This window comes from Dipteris shenzhenensis, chromosome 11 (genome assembly GCF_047967505.1).
Source record: "Dipteris shenzhenensis isolate YYH24624 ecotype China chromosome 11, Dip_SZ_1.0, whole genome shotgun sequence".
Lineage (NCBI taxonomy): Eukaryota > Viridiplantae > Streptophyta > Polypodiopsida > Gleicheniales > Dipteridaceae > Dipteris > Dipteris shenzhenensis.
In genome coordinates this window covers 38,182,074-38,197,785 of record NC_141606.1, presented here as the reverse complement: position 1 = coordinate 38,197,785, position 15,712 = coordinate 38,182,074, and the positions used below count along the sequence as shown (strand labels likewise).

Below are 15,712 nucleotides of genomic sequence, written 5' to 3'. Positions count from 1 at the left end.
CTATCTCAGAGCCCCATCTGAGAGGACAGTCGCACAGCATCATGATCCCCGATGCCTTATACACAGATGAGACTCTCACAGAGGGGGTCTTGGAAATTTGGGTTTCTCACTTGGAAGGGGGGTGGCCTTTCATGCGCGGGAGTCCTTTTGGATACAGATGGGAGGGAGAGTCAATAAAAAGTTTTTCTCTGCACTTGGACCCAGACATAGTAGAGAAAGTGTCAGGTAGCTTGTTGACTTCGACGGTGTTTTGCAGTCTCATCCGGATACTGTCATGCACTTAGCGACAGATTTTTATGCATCCCTTCTTTCTGCGGATCCTGATACACAGGCCATAGATGGGGCTAGAGATGTAGTTTGGCAGAGTTTAGCTGTGTTGGTCACACTAGAGATGATATGCTCTCTTGATGCACGCTTCACCAACACAGAGTTCATGAATGCTCTCTCCGCCCTTCATAAGGGCAAGTGCCCTGGTTCCAATGGTCTTACTCCATCTTTTTTTACAGCCTTTTGAAATTTGATAGGTGATCATATTACTTCAGCCCTGTAGGGCGTTTGGGACTCGGGTGAGATGCTTGACTCATTGATCGAGGGACTCATACACCTTATCTCAAAAGGTGGCAACATGAATTTTGTATCCCATTGGAGACCCATCACTCTTTTGCGCACTCTATACGAAATCCTTGCCAAGGTGATCAGCATCCAATTGCAACCCCTTCTTCCAGATCTCATTTATGATACTCAGACAGGCTTTGTGCATGGAAGGAGCATTTTTGATCATATCTTTTGTTTTTGGGAAGGCACAGAGTGGGCTATGCAGAGCAGGCAGAGGCTGGCAGTTCTACTCTTGGACTTTGAAAAAGCCTATGACAGAGTAGATTGGGGTTTTCTTGAGGGCACTCTCCTACGATTTGGTTTTTTAGATGCAGGTGGCCTCCCTTTACAGATCAGCCCATAGCCAGGTTTTGATCGGAGGAGTAAGGGGTGATAGATTTCAGATTTCGAGTTTAGTTCGTCAGGGGTGCCCTTTAGCCCCCTTCCTCTTTCTATTTGTGGCAGAAGCTATGAGTATCTTCCTTAGATCTCAGGCTGATCTTTATGGGCTGAGATTGACCTTGAGACAGAAGAAGCAGCTTCTTGACTGTGAGTTGGTTGATGAAACTGCTATTTTTATTGAGGCCTCTTCACAGTCACTTGATTCTTTTCGGACGGCCTTGGATATCTTTTGCTCAGCTGCAGGGGCACACATTAATTGGCATAAATCCTTCGGCTTTTGGATCAGCGATGAGGACACTCCAGGCTGGCGAGTTGACATTGGCTTTTCTTGGATTCAGAGGGGTGTTCCTGTCAGGTATTTGGGATGCCAGGTAGGATTGGGCATCTCTCCAGCACAGCAGTTTGCCCCAGTACTGGAGAGTATAAGAAAAAAGCTAATTTTTTGGAGCTTAGCCAAACTCGACCTTGCATCTAGAGTTGTGGTAGTGGACCAGGTTCTTTTGGCCACCGCTTGGTTTGTGTGTTCTTGCTGGTGTCGGTCTAGGGATTGCATGACTCAGCTCATTAGACCAATCAAGAACTTTTTATGGAGTGGACTTAATGGCACGGCAGATGTTGCAACGACGGTGGCTTGGGAGACCATTATTCTCCATACATGTGAAGGGGGCCTTAATATCATTGACCCAGACTTGTGGTGTAGGGCCTTGCTTTATAAGGTGGTGGTGAGGGGACTCATATCTGGGCAGGAACCTTGGAAGGATTTCTTTTTTGGACGCATTCAGGTTTGCACACCTACCTTGGGAGATGATTGGGTGGACAGGCCTCGCTGGATTTTTACTTCAATCCCTCTCAGATCTTCTGCCTCTCCTCTTATGACTGCCATCTTGCAAACTCGCGGGAGCTTCAGGTAGACTCTTCTGAGGGTGCCGCCCTCTACCCTCGAAGAGATTTATAGATAGGCGATCATTTGGAACGATAGTATAGTTGATGAGCATGGCAGACCCTTGGGCACCTCCCATTACATGCAGTGGTCTAGATGGGAGAGAGGCCCTACCTACACTGTAGGCACTTGGAAGGCTTTTATCAAGGTACCTAAGGATCAAAGACTACAGTCAGTGAGTCACCTCAGAGGAGTAGCACGCAGGATTCAGCAGATAGGTGCAGCCATCCCAGTGGAATGGACAGTTGAGATGCCTATTACTTCCACGACCTGGATGGGAGCTTTTTCGAGGACAGTAGTTCCTTTACAGGTGATCGCTCTTCGAGGTCTCGAGGAAGATGCGCTGGTCTTTGATGTTGGGGATGGAGGTATACTCTCTAGATCCACGGATGATATCTTTCTAGAGGTTGCCTTTCAGCTTGTCAGGATTGTTGGTTTTGTGGACCATGGAGCGGGCTTGCAGTGGTACTTAGACCCCGACCCTTTGCTCTTGGCCCTGGGATCTTGGAGGTTGTGGTTATATGGAGGTGTACCTATCAAGTGCTTGCAATGGGACCTAGGAGAGTGGGAGTGGATAGATCATGGGCACTGAGAGAGGGGAATTCTCTTCTTTCGTTTCACGGTTGGTAATGCCAGGAGATTGCAGCTGAGCATTAGGGATTGGATTCCCTCCAGAGCCCCCCACCGGGACAGCTTCTTCATCACCACAGATTTGCGTAGGATTTTCTGGAGGAGGCTTTGGAAATCCCTCAGAAATAGAAAGATCACTCTTTTCATTTGGCTTTCTATTCATGGAGGGATTGCAGTGAACCAGTGGAGATCACGATTTGGGTCTGATCCCACTTGCCCTCGCTGTCATTCTACAGAGGAGTTAGTGCGACATTGCCTTTGGGACTACAGTCAGGCGAGGACTGTTTGGAAAGGGGTTGCTCGGATACTCAGCATTTTTCATACTTCCCCTTTCTTCATGACTTGGGGCTCGGTCGCATGGTTATCCCTTACTGGGCCCCAGGTGTTTTATGAGGGTGAGCCTTCTTCTTGGGCACTCTCGGTTCGCCGGGAGCCTGTAGGAAACATGCCATGGGTTGTGGATGCTTGTGACACCAATATTTTGTTTTTTGCGGTTTGAGTGCTTCAAGACAAGAGGTAATTGCTCCCTCTTGCTTGTTTTCTTGTCTGAGTAAAATTTGAATAGTCTTCATGTGAAAGTTGTTAACTAATTCAGGGGAGTCGAGTGTGGCTATCAGCTTGGCTTTGACTCTGACCATGGATAAGGGCATGCATACCAATTATGAAAGAATGCAAACATTGGGTGTAAATTCTAGTATACAATGTTGCCTGTACAAAAGTTGTGAAGGATCCTTATTTTCTTATAGAGGCAAGTGATTTGTGAACATTGTCCACCTCAATGTTGGGAAACATTACCTGAGTTGAAAACAAAAAGTTTTAACTAGTTTGTGTTTCTCTCTGACGAGTAGTTAATGCTTGTGGTGACTAGATCTTCTACATTGGGAAAAGGAACAAGTCTTGTAGACTAACATATTATTTTCGTTCAATAATGAAAGGATACAAATGGTGGGTCTAAATTTTAGTATAAAATCTTAGCTATATAAATATAGGATCATTAATACAAAGGCAATGTAGTTGTGATCATTGTCTATCTCAGAATATTGTCTATCTCAATGCTGGAATGCACATTAGTCGTGTCCCTTGATTTTGATGTTGTTTTTGGTAGCGCTTGGAGCCAGTCAGATCTGTGGGCTTGCTGTTCGGATCTCTTCCTCCCTCCTCTGTAGCCTTCGAGAGGAAGCTCGTTGTCTAACAAGTGTCATTGTCACTCCTGTGGTATGTTTCCCCATGTCAAGAGTAGAGAGGAGATGTCTGCGGTCGTCATGTGAGTGTCCACCTGACGTCGAGTTTGTCAAGTCGTGCATTGTGACTCTCTACTATGTCTAATTCCCTGCTGCCCCTGGCTCAGGTTGTTGGAGAAAAAGTCCGTGATCATCCTTTGACTGGGCTCTTACGGTTCCTCCTGTGCTCTTGTCTGTGCTTCTACAAGCTGGTCTCTATCTTTGGGACTCGAGGAGGAAGACAATCATGCGTCAGTGATCAGGGTGTGCAAGAAACTCGCGGAGTGGGCTGAAATCGTTGTTGAAAAGGCACTGATGCCTTCCATCTCATAGTACGTAGGGCACCTGAATGCAAAGTATCCTTTGTCTTGGTCTCTTGCATATCACATGAATTGCAGATGTGTCTTTCATGTAAAATGCCCTTTGTCCACCTTGTCTCAATCTGTAGCCTGTGTGAAGATACCCAAAATTGTCCCATCGAGATCCTTAATGCAGATGAGAGAGAGAAAGAAAGAAAGAAAGAAAGATATATTAACGTCCTCGGAAGACCTCGCGGGTCTATGGGACAGAGTGATACAACATCAAAAAAGATCTCATACAAGCCTCTGTGGGCTGGGGCAAGGGGGTGAGCTAAAGCCCCTGCCAAGTATTAATCTAGTGTCTAAATAAAATAGAATAGAGACAAAATCAGAATCTGAATCAAGAGTTAGGAGTGTCCAGATCAAGTGTCCAGATCAAGTCAGGTCAGGTCTCTCCGTTGGGCCATGAAGATGTTGCGTATTTGTAATTGTCGAGCTATCTCACGTTTAGGTTGTGGGCGCGGTCGCCTCGATCTTAGTATCCGTCGGGCTACGTCGATCATGATCCCTCGTCTCTGGCTCTAGCGGTCCCCTACAAGTAGTGCTGTGATGGTACGAACCTCAATGGTGTGCGCTCTAGTAGTCCGAAGAGTTTGGTGTGACCGACTGCTGATCCAGGCTACTCTCATGTCGACAATCTCCTCATCCTCAGCTCCACTGTGTCCAGGAGCCGTCTCGAAGGCATAGAAGTCTATAACCTGTCTCTGAGCTGGGTCTGGCTCTGTATCCTATAGTCTGTCCTGTGCTGATAGTGCTTTGGCTTGTCTCAGTAGTGCCTCTCGGTGTCAGCGCATCTCCATCAAGTACAACCCTACAGAGACCTGGTCCTAGAAGTGTATCAACTGAGAGAGCGGGCCGAAGCCGGTCCTCTCCTCATAAAGGCAGTGATATCGCCCTCGTATCTCATAGTAAACCGGGCAACTACATAGGAAGTGCTCTTGAGTCTCAACGGTATCCATGTCGCATAGTGTGCAGATCTTGTGTTCTCTGGGTAGACCTGTAGCTCGGCCCGCCTCAATCCTAAGCTGATGGGAGGAAACTCGCATTTGGCCAATGGCAATCCGGAGTGCATGTGAGACTCCTCTGTCCTCTAGATAAGGAGGTCGGATAATGAAACCATCATCAGAGACTCTGAGTAAGTGATCACGATAGAACTGCATCTTGGTGGGGAGCGGCTGGTCCCTCAACCAAGTCTGGGATGTGGTGAGTCGGAGGAGGTCTAACCGTATGATACGGTCAATCTCATTGTGCAGAAGTCGCTCAGGAGGGACATCCATGCTATACTGAAATGGGGGTAGTCTGTCCATCTGAATCTGTCCATCTGAATGCCATGGCTAGTCAGCCATGTGTCTATGCGTGCATACCAGTTGGCTGCTCCCTCACCTGCTAGGCATCAGGATGATTCCAAAGCTACCCTCGGTAGTCTCCATTGAGGCAGAGCCCATACCCTGTGAATGAAAGTCACTGTTTGGAAGATAGGATCGACATATAGCGGCGTCATGGCAAACTTTGCCTGTATGATCTCATGTGGAACTGAGGGCTTACTCCGTATGATCTTGGATCCCATTGAGACCTGTAGCCTCTCAAACTTCCTCCAATCTGCTGCTGAAATGTCACTCGCCTAGAAGGGTGTTGCATATGTGGTGGTCGGCCGTACTAGAGTGTCGAAGAGCCAGCTCTTCGTCGGAGGATCTTGGAAATGTGCCTGGAAGCACTGTCTCTCTATTCGGGCCAGAGTGCTTCGGCCTCGTGTGAGTCGTGCCCTGGCAGCTTGGGTCATCGAGAAAATGGGTCTTGCGAAGACCGTGCCCAGATATGTATAGGACTGTACTATCTCCACTAGCTTCCCTCTGTATGTGAAGTTGTGTCAAAGAAGCGCTGGATGTGAGGTATTAAAGATCATGACCTTGGTCTTGCTAAGGTTGACAGTCAAGTCCCTCTCTCTGCAGAATACCTCAAGGGCATCGAGATGCTTCTGTAATCCCTCGGCCGATGAAGATAGAAGAACTATCTCGTCGGCATATAGTAATATCTGAATCAGGAGGTCAGCCAATGGTGAGCCCTCTCTGCCCAGTCGGTCTAGGGAGGATGTGATCTCATCGATGTAGAGTCCAAAGAGGGTCGGCGAGAGAGGGCAACCTTGCTTCACCCCAATCGTGCTCTCAACTCAATCTGATATACCTCTTGGGGCTCGGACTCTTCCTCTGACCGACTCATAGAGGCTCATAACCCCCCAAATCAACGTCTCTGGGATCTGTAGCTCGTGCAATCTCGTGATGAGATGGGCTCGTGGGATAGTGTTGAAGGCCTTCCGAAAGTCTACAAAACAAGCGTAGATTGTCCAGTGTCGGGCTTTGGCTTCCTCAATGATGGTCCGCAAAGTAAAGATATGATCCAAAGTGGAGCGTTGTCTCCGGAAACCCGCCTGCCCTAGTGCTTGTTGCCCATGGAGCTCTGTGTGGTTGTTAAGTATCCTCTCTAGTACTGACCCATAGATCTTGGCCAATGTGTAGTTCCCCGTGTCCATAGGATCCCCTGCTTTGTGTATCGGGACTATGGTGGTGGTGCACCAAGTATGTGGGAAGCCGTGGCATACTGCGTGATTAAACATCTGTGCTAGGATCGGGGCTAAAACCTCATGGCCATGTGCAAAGTGTTTCGTCCGTAGTCCCTCATGATCTTGTGCCTTCCGATTATTCAGCCGTCGCAGTGCATCCTGTATATTCCGTGTATTGAATAGATAACAATGCGTGGGCCTCGGCATAGATGACATATCGGGCTGAGCCTGATCGGGCACATCATATAGGGAGCATGCATAAGTGTGCCATGTAGATGGGTCCGTGATAGGGATAGGCAGCTTCCTCTCTATCAGGAACCCCCATCCAGTAGTGGGGTCACCCCCTTGAAATGAGCTGATGATATCCTCCATTATGTGTGAAAGGAAAGCTCGTCTCTTACGGCGTGTTAGTCGTCGGAAGATCCTCTGTGCCTCATGTGTAGGCATGTGACCTAATGACTGTTCCCGTGTGAGGTGTGCTCTGGCGGCCCTGCACTCATCATCAAACCATGAGTTCTGTGGCATCTTCCCCTCACGTTCTTGTTTGGGTCGGGTCGTGGGGAAGGATCTACTGGCAGCATCTCGTATGATGGTAACAAGTGTGTCTGAGGCCTGAGTCAAATCCAAGTCTCCGCCATCTCCGAGTAAATCAGAGAGCTCTCTAGCCAAAAGATTGGTGTAGACCGGATTGAGGGCTCGATCAAAATGAACCTGGGTGCATGGCTGTCTCTGGGGGCGCCGATCTATGTGAGGTATAATGGCTGATATACTTAATGCCAAATATGTGTGATCGGCTCCAAGTGGTGGTGGAGGCACCGTGAAGTCAGATATCCTTGATGTGAAGGATAGTGAGCCGAGGAGATAGTCTGCTGTACTTGTCCCCCCTCCGTGTGGAAAGCATGTGAGTCTTCCTGATGATGGCAATTGCTGGAGACGGTTATATATGATCAAATCATGTATCCTGCCTAGATCAAGTAACTGTCTCCTGTATTCGATCACATTCGGGGCATCTGCGGAATGTCTCGGTATCCCTATTTCTGTGGCATCTAGCTCTGGAATCATGTGAGGGTCCCTCTCATGTGTGAAATCTAGTAGCCCCACTTGTAGATCCCCTGTACGTGCATTGAAGTCCCCTATATGTGGGTCTCAAACCAAACTCAGCTAACTAAGGTGGCATACTAACTGAGCCACAAACTAGAGTACATAAGGATAGTTGTCATCCAGCTATTATTCATGGGTGGTGTACCAACCGCATCTGCAGCTAACAAGTTGGTGACATAAATGCACAACGGTCACCTTGGCATATCACGAGTCGAGCTCGATATCTCAACAGAGCCCTCTCAGAGCTCTATCACGGGGTTCTTCCAGCCAGATCACACGGATCCCCACGATACGAGGCCTTGACATGAGTGTGTCCCAGAGCCAGTGACTTGATAGCTTAGACAGAGGGTTGATGTGCAGATTACACTTGAGGATATGCCCTCTCTATTCAGAGTCGGCGGAGCCTGGCCGAGAGGGGTTACTATAGCCCTTGTTAGGTGCAAAGCTATGGCCAAGAGACGTCACAGGGCCACGCCCGTGAGCAGCCAACAACACTCTATCACCGATTTCATGCCTCCATTGCCTCATCCACTCTGATGTCTTGATGATGATGACGAGTAGTTTGATGTGTAGTCAACCACTGACATGACTATGCTGTACTTACTACTGTCATTTTGCATTTTTTGCATTTTGCATTTTGCATTGGTATGGATGCTCGTTTAGTAGCTCCACCCTCATAGCTCGTTTGTACCAGGATTTTCACAGTCTCATAGACCCATCGGTCTTTCGAAGACTTTAATAAAATTTCTTTCTTTCTTTCTACCCCACTCCCTCTCCCTCTCCCTCTCCTCGTCTCCTGTACCCCCTCTCCCTCTCCCCTATCTCCTGCTCAAGCTTCTTTCTTTCTATCTCTCCTCTTCTCCTCTCCTATAGTAGCTTTTGTTGATCGGATGGAGCTTTATCGTGTTCGAATCGGTCTTTTGCCTTGATTGACGATGGCTTCCCATTCAACCACCAATCCTCGATTGCTTTCACCGATCTCGCGAGACAAGTCATGTTTTCTAAAGATGAGTTTCAGGAGATCAAAAAGGACGTAGAGCTTGAGAGCTCTACTTCTCTCTTCGCGTGCATCTTGCATCCCACCCGTCTAGGTTTCAGGCCAGGGACTTAATGCTCCCAGCTATACCAGGAGACCTCGCACCACATCTCACAGACATTCGCTTACTAGGATGAGGCTTCTTCTACGTGGTTTTTTAGATTTGATACTCTAGAGTTTGCGGCTCCAGTGCTTTAGACTAACCCCTTGTCGTTAGGATCTAGGAGGATTTTTCTCTCAACTTTCACCTTGGGCTTCGACGTTGTTGTGGAGGACAATCAAATTACTTCTCTCTTCATCAGACTTCCTGGCCTTCCTCAAGTGTACCATCGATTCTTCTTTACCATTGGAGCCACTTTTTGTTTTGTCGCAAAGACCTCCCCTCCACAGTATGCCTTCTTCAGCAGTAGCGGAGGTTGTCAGGTCGGATGGGTTGCCAAGAGTTAGGGTCCCTAACATCATGGATGCCCATATTATGCTTCAACGTCCGGATGGCTCTTTCTTTTGAGAGAGAGTTGAGATTACTGGCAAACAGGATTAGTGCAGGATATGTAGAACCCTTGGGCACTTTCCTAGAGACTGCCTAAGGAAGAAGAAAAGACCCAAGTGGTCTTCTGGTGCGGCTCCTCCTCGTACCACTCCCTCGGCACCCATTTATCGCCTCTGTACCTTTGACGTGCGCCACCAAGCCAGTTCCAGTGTCACACCTAGCACCAACAACGTGCCCATGACCCTTAGCATAGTTCGCATCTGTTGCCCCCCAGTGGATATTGATCAGGGTTATTGATCCTTCACCTTCTTCACAAGAGGACACCTCTTGTGCTCGTGACCCTCCACAGATTCGTTTGGGTGATATTCCCGTTTTATTTGTGGATATAGAGGTCCCAACTCTCGTTTCACTAGATGCAGTTTAGGAGGGGCCTTTCAGCACCTCGCTCCTCACCAGAGATACCTCAGATTCACCTTTGGACAGGACCAATGGTGATGCTCATTCTGATTTTCAGACTGTTGGCCCTTCTCTGGTGCATCCCCTTGCCTTTTTTTGCTTGTCGGTCTAGCTCTATCGATAGAGGCAAGGGGGTTGCCTCTTCTTCATCCTCTTCGAGTGTGTGGATTCTTCGTACTCCTCTGCCAGGCTTGACTCATAGGAACTCATTCTCTGTACTGGTAGATTTAGCCAATATTGGGGAGGAAGAATTTGTTCCCTCCACTTTTGGGAATGTTGTTCTTGGAATCCCTATCGAGACTCGAGAGAGCATTCTCTTTCGTAGGTGTTGGTGTTCTTTCCCCTTGGATTTTCTCCCCTTGCCAGAAAGGAGTCTACCCAAGAGGTTTTTTTCAACCACTAGGTCGGGTAAGGTGTCCGTTCGACTTCCTCGCATCGATGAGGATTGTTAGTTGAAACATATAGGGCCTTGGTGGTGTGCCACATTGCTATCGTAGGCAACTGATTCGTAATCGGCTTCATCCAATTGTTACTTGGGGCCCCATTGATTATTTTGTTTAGGAGAACAAATTGGTAGTGCTAGAGATTGTACCAAGCCAAGCTAACTTCTTTCAGGGCACACCTTTTGGTCGCTTGCTTTGGGCGCTAGGGGAGGACAATGTCCCTATGTGGAAGGTTCTATCTATCTTGGGCTCCCATTTTAGATTTTTAGGTTATTGGTGGTGACTTCAACATTGTTGAGTTGCCCTCATTTAAGAAAGGGTATAGAGAGGGAGGGATTCACTCTTGGAGAGAGCATCCTGGGATGCCTTCTTGTTTTATTTGAGTTTTCACATCAGATTACTTTGCAGTTGTATTCATGATCTCTGAGCCTCATTTGAGAGGATGCTATGCTAGTATCAAGATTTCATATGCCTTTTATGCAGAGAAGGATCTTATAAAGGCAATCTTGCAGATCTGGGTGTCATATATGTAGGGTGGAGGGCCGTCTCCTCACTTTTGGCTACAGCCATGATTGGTATTAGTGACTTAATCATTCAGTCACTAGTATCAGGAGATGGGACATTCCCAGATGGGAGACTGGTTGTCGCCAGTAGTTAGCACTCTGCAGAGGGAAGAGCAAAAATGACCTATGGATGCTTGGATTCATGAACGCCTTGCTGCAGCAAGGGCTCAAGAACGGATATTGCTCAATCAGAGAGCAAAGTATGTATTTCATGCCCGTGAGTCATGGGAGGTAGTGTCAATAAGCACTTCTTCTCTACTCTTGGTCCCAGATATAGTAGAGAGAGTATCTCGTAGCTTATTTATTCAGGCATGGTTTTGCAGACAGATTTGGATGCTGTTTTGCACATAGTGTTGGGGTTTGTCAATGTCCTGCCTCTTCATAGGCACACTTGTGATCCTATGTGTGTGCTAGAGGGGCAGTTAGGTGTGTTAAGTGGAGCTAGATGCTTCTAGAGGATAGGGGAGAGATTCTAGGAGCCTGGTGGGTATGAGGTCATCTATGATGTCAGTGTGGATGTAGAGGTAGCCTACATATGGTCCTCATTTCTCTTCATTCTAAGAGACAATTCTTCATTTGTGTCCATCTTCTTGTCTCCATTTTGCTCAGCTTACTCGTTTCCAACATGGTATCAGAGCAGTACCAGCCTCCTTGAGCCTGATTCCACCACCTCATCATCATCTTCTCCTCTCTCCTGTTGCTCACTCTCACTCTTTGCATCGTCCTTTGCTCATCAGATCTCGCGACCCTCAGCTATGGTGTCTCCCCCCTCCTCTTCCTCCTCTTTTTATTCGTCGATTGCTTCTTCCAACATGATGATGCCCGCAGAAGAGGATGCCAAGGATCCGGATTGGATACAGAAGCTCAAGGCTGGAGGAGCCGTTCCTCTGCTCTCTCCAGATGACTGCGCCGATGGCTGGGCTTGCCCTGCAGGCCACAATTTTCTCGTCAGGGGCCCCAATTATCTCATTTCCAAGGCCAAGATCCCCGCTGACGAATGGCTTCTCCAGCCCTTGGCGTTCGATTGGATCAAGAGCTCTACCAAGATCCACGAGGTTATGAGGCATCCCAATAGCCGAGTGAGGGCGGCCATGGAAGAAGCATGCCAGGGGCAAGAAAACGGCGTGCCTTCTGCTGGGCTTTCAATTTGCAAGTACCCAGCAAGGATAATTACAGCGCGATCGCCTATTTCGTGTCACTTGATCCAATTCCTGAGGGCTCCTTGATGGAGCGATTCCTTGTCGGGGACGATGCGTTCCGAAATTCTCGCTTGAAACTCATCGCTAACATCGTGAATGGACCCTGGATCGTCAAGACAGCAGTGGGTGAGCAAGCTATTTGCATTCTGGGGCGGGCTGTCTCCTGCAAATATCATCAACTCTCTGATAAACAAAATGGTCCAGACGGGTTGCTGATAGGACCGCCGCTAGCACCGGTGATGGGTGGCTTCTCTGGTCCTGATACGAATTCGGGAGTGGGTATACTTACGGAAGGGAAGTCGAGATTAGGAGTGTCGTATGCCAAGAGGGAAGATGGAAAGGACTCGATCTTTGGAGATGACAGCAATCCAAACCATGATCTTCAGCTTCTCAAAACTGTCATCATAATAGCTTGGCTTGCTAGTAAAACTGCCCATGTGGTAAGACCTTGCCTTGACATGGATATTTTGCTTTGCTACAAGAAGAGGCTTCTTGTCAAGCCCACATCATCCACGAGATGATGAGTATGTTTTTGAGCTCCACTTGTATCTCCCCTAGTTGTCAAGGCACTCTGCCTGGACAGTCCTCCAAAATGATTGTAATAAACTGTGAGTTCTTTGTAAACACCTCTGGTCACCTATGATGTAGACCATGTGAGTATGTGCTGTCCCCTTGGTACCTCCTGCAGACTTGTGTTTGTACATGCAGGGGAGATGACCATTGGGGGGGTTGTGTTCCCCACTCTGTATACCTTACACCCATGGGAACCCTTGCTAGCTTGAGATCCTAGCCATTGATAGATCCATGACCACCATGAGATGGCATGTGACACCTTGTGCTAGCTGTATCCTTGACATAGCTTGAGGCAGTCCCTTGAGAGGGGGTTTGTTGGGGTTTGTCAATGTCCTACCTCTCCATAGGCACACTTGTGATCCTATGTGTGTGCTTGAGGGGCAGTTAGGTGTGTTAAGTGGAGCTAGATGCTTCTAGAGGATAGGGGAGAGATTCTAGGAGCTTGGTGGCCTTTGGTATGAGGTCATCTATGATGTTAGTGTGGATGTAGAGGTAGCCTACATATGGTCCTCATTTAACTTCATTCTAAGAGATAGTTCTTCATTTGTGTCCATCTTCTTGTCTCCATTTTCCTCAGCTTGCTCGTTTCCAACACATAGCTACATAGTTTTATGCTTCCCTCCTCACAGCAGATCTTGACACAGGTTACAGATGATGCTAGAGCTATTTGGTAGAGCATTCCTATGTTGGTGAAACCGGAAATGCGAGTCTCACTAGAGGTACCTTTCACCAACACAGAGAGTTGAGGACTGCACTCTTGGCTCTTCACAAGGGCAAGTGCCCAATTTCAGATGGACTTTCGTCCTCCTTCTTTATTGCTTTTTTGGGATATGATTGGGAATCATATTATCTCAGCCCCGCAAGGCGTTTGGGACTCGGTGAGATGCATGGCTCACTGATGGTCTCATTCATCTCATTCCAAAGACAAGATGTAGAAATTTAGTATCCCAATGGATGCCTATCACTTTCTTGGGCATTTGATACAAAATTTTGTCGAAAGTAATAAGCATGTGTTTGTAGCCCATACTTCCAGATCTTTTCGTGATACGTAGACTGGTTTTGCGCATGATTGAAGCATTTTTTATAATATCTTCTCATTCTGGGAAGCTTGAGAGTGAGCTATGCAGAGCGGCCAGAGGTTGGTCATTCTACTCTTGGACTTTGAGAAAGCTTGTGACAGGGTAGATTGGGACTGGAGGGTACGCTTCTTTGTTTTGGTTTTACAAATGCACACATAAGAGAGGTTTCTTCTTTATCCTTCTTTATTTAGATCAGCCCACAGTCGGGTGCTTATTGGTGGGGTAAGGGAAGAGAGTTTTCAGATTTTCAGATCAGTCCGCTAGGGATGCCCTCTTGTCCCCTTCCTATTTTCGTATGTGGCTGAAGCTACGAGATGATATTCTTGGGTTGAGACTCTCATTGAGATGGAAGAGGAGCTTCTGGATAGGAGCTGGCAGATGGTACTGCTGTTTTTTTGGATGCCACTCCATAGACGCTCATATCTTTCAGGACAGCCTTGGATTTATTATGCATTGCTTCCGGGGCACAATAATTAATTGGCATAAATCTAATGGCTTTTGGATTAGCGATAAGGACACGCCAAATTGGGGAATGACATAGGATTCACTTGGATTTAGAGGGGTGTTTCTGTTAGGGATTTGGGATGCCAGGTCGAGTTGGGCATCTCTCCAATACAACAGTTTGCTCCGGTGTTGGAAAGCATAAGGAGAAAGCTTCTTTTTTGGGTCTTTGCCAAGCTTGACCTTTCCTCCAGAGTAGTGGTCAACCAGGTCCTATTGGCCACAGCTTGGGTTTGTTTGCATTTGCTGGTGCCGTTTCATAGATTATATCACTCAGCTTAAGAGACCGGTAAGGAGCCGCTAAGGAATTTTATATGGAGTGGTCTTGATGGCACATAAGATGATACAGCAGAGTGGCTTGGGAGACCTTGATTCTCCCCACTTGGGAAGGGAGTCTTAATATAATAGACTCAGATTTACATTGTAGGGCCTTGCTCTGCAAGATGGTTGTGAGGGAACTTATGCTTAGATAAGAGCCGTGGAAGGGATTTTTATTCGCAACATACAGTCTTGTACACCTTCATCGGAAGGAGACTGGAGGGATAGTACCATATATATTTTTACTTTAGCTCATCTTAGATCTCATTCTTCCACCCTTATGATTGCTATCTTGAAAGATTGGTCCAAATTCAAGAGTACTCTTTGGAGGGTTTCCCCTAGAGATCGGGTCACATGAAACGATAGTAATTTGGATGAGCATGGCATACCACTTGGTGCTTCTCAATGCAGCAATAATTCAGTTGGTAGAGGGGGCTTGCCTCCACTGTGGGATCTTGGAAAGCTTTTAAAAAGTTTCCAGAGGATAGGAAACCATTCAAATGGTTAGTCATCTCAGAGGGAGTGCATGGAGAATTCAGCAGATTGATGCAACCTTTCCATTGGGCTGCATAGAGACAGATGACATGCCTATTACATGCTCCACTGGCATTGCTGTGTTTACGAGTACATGCATTCCTCTTCAGGTTATTGCAGTTCAAGATGAGCAAGACGATGCCCTAGTTTTGGATGTGCATTCAGGAGGGAGGCTGTCTGGATCCATGTATGACATCTTGCTAGAGAGAGCATTTCAGCTTGTCAGGATTGTGGGATATGTGGAGATTGGCTCTGACTCACAGTGGTATCTAGATCTAGATCCTCTTCTCATTTCCCTGGGGTCATAGGGGTTATGGCTCTATGAAGGTGTTCCCATAAATTTCCTGCAGTGGGACCCAGGAGAGTGGGAGTGGATTGACGAAGGGCACCTAGAGAAGAGCCTCCGCTTCTTTCATTATACTGTCAATAATGGCAAGAGGTTTCAACTTAGCTGTAAGGGTTGGAGGCCTTCCTGAGCTCCTCATTGGAATAGTTTTCTTGTTTTTGTTGATTTGCAGAAAAACTTTTGGGGCAGACTTTGAAAATCCCACAACAATAGAAAAATCACTCTCTTCTTCTGGCTTTCTATTTATGGTGGGATTGCAATGAACCTATGGAGGTCAAGTTCGGGGCTGACCCTACTTGTTCTCGTTGCCTCTCTGTTGTGGAGACAATTCAGCATTGCCTATGGGATTGCAGACATGCAAGGACTGTTTG

At 47.3% G+C, this 15,712-nt stretch overlaps 1 protein-coding gene and 1 pseudogene across 1 annotated transcript in view; both read left to right on the top strand.

Annotated features, from left to right (window-relative positions):
* The window catches only part of LOC147896988 (P-loop containing nucleoside triphosphate hydrolases superfamily protein), a 129,814-nt gene that overhangs the window by 78,668 nt on the left and 35,434 nt on the right, over positions 1-15,712 (top strand). The window lies entirely within an intron of this gene.
* LOC147896989 (uncharacterized) lies at positions 11,604-12,511 on the top strand (annotated as a pseudogene).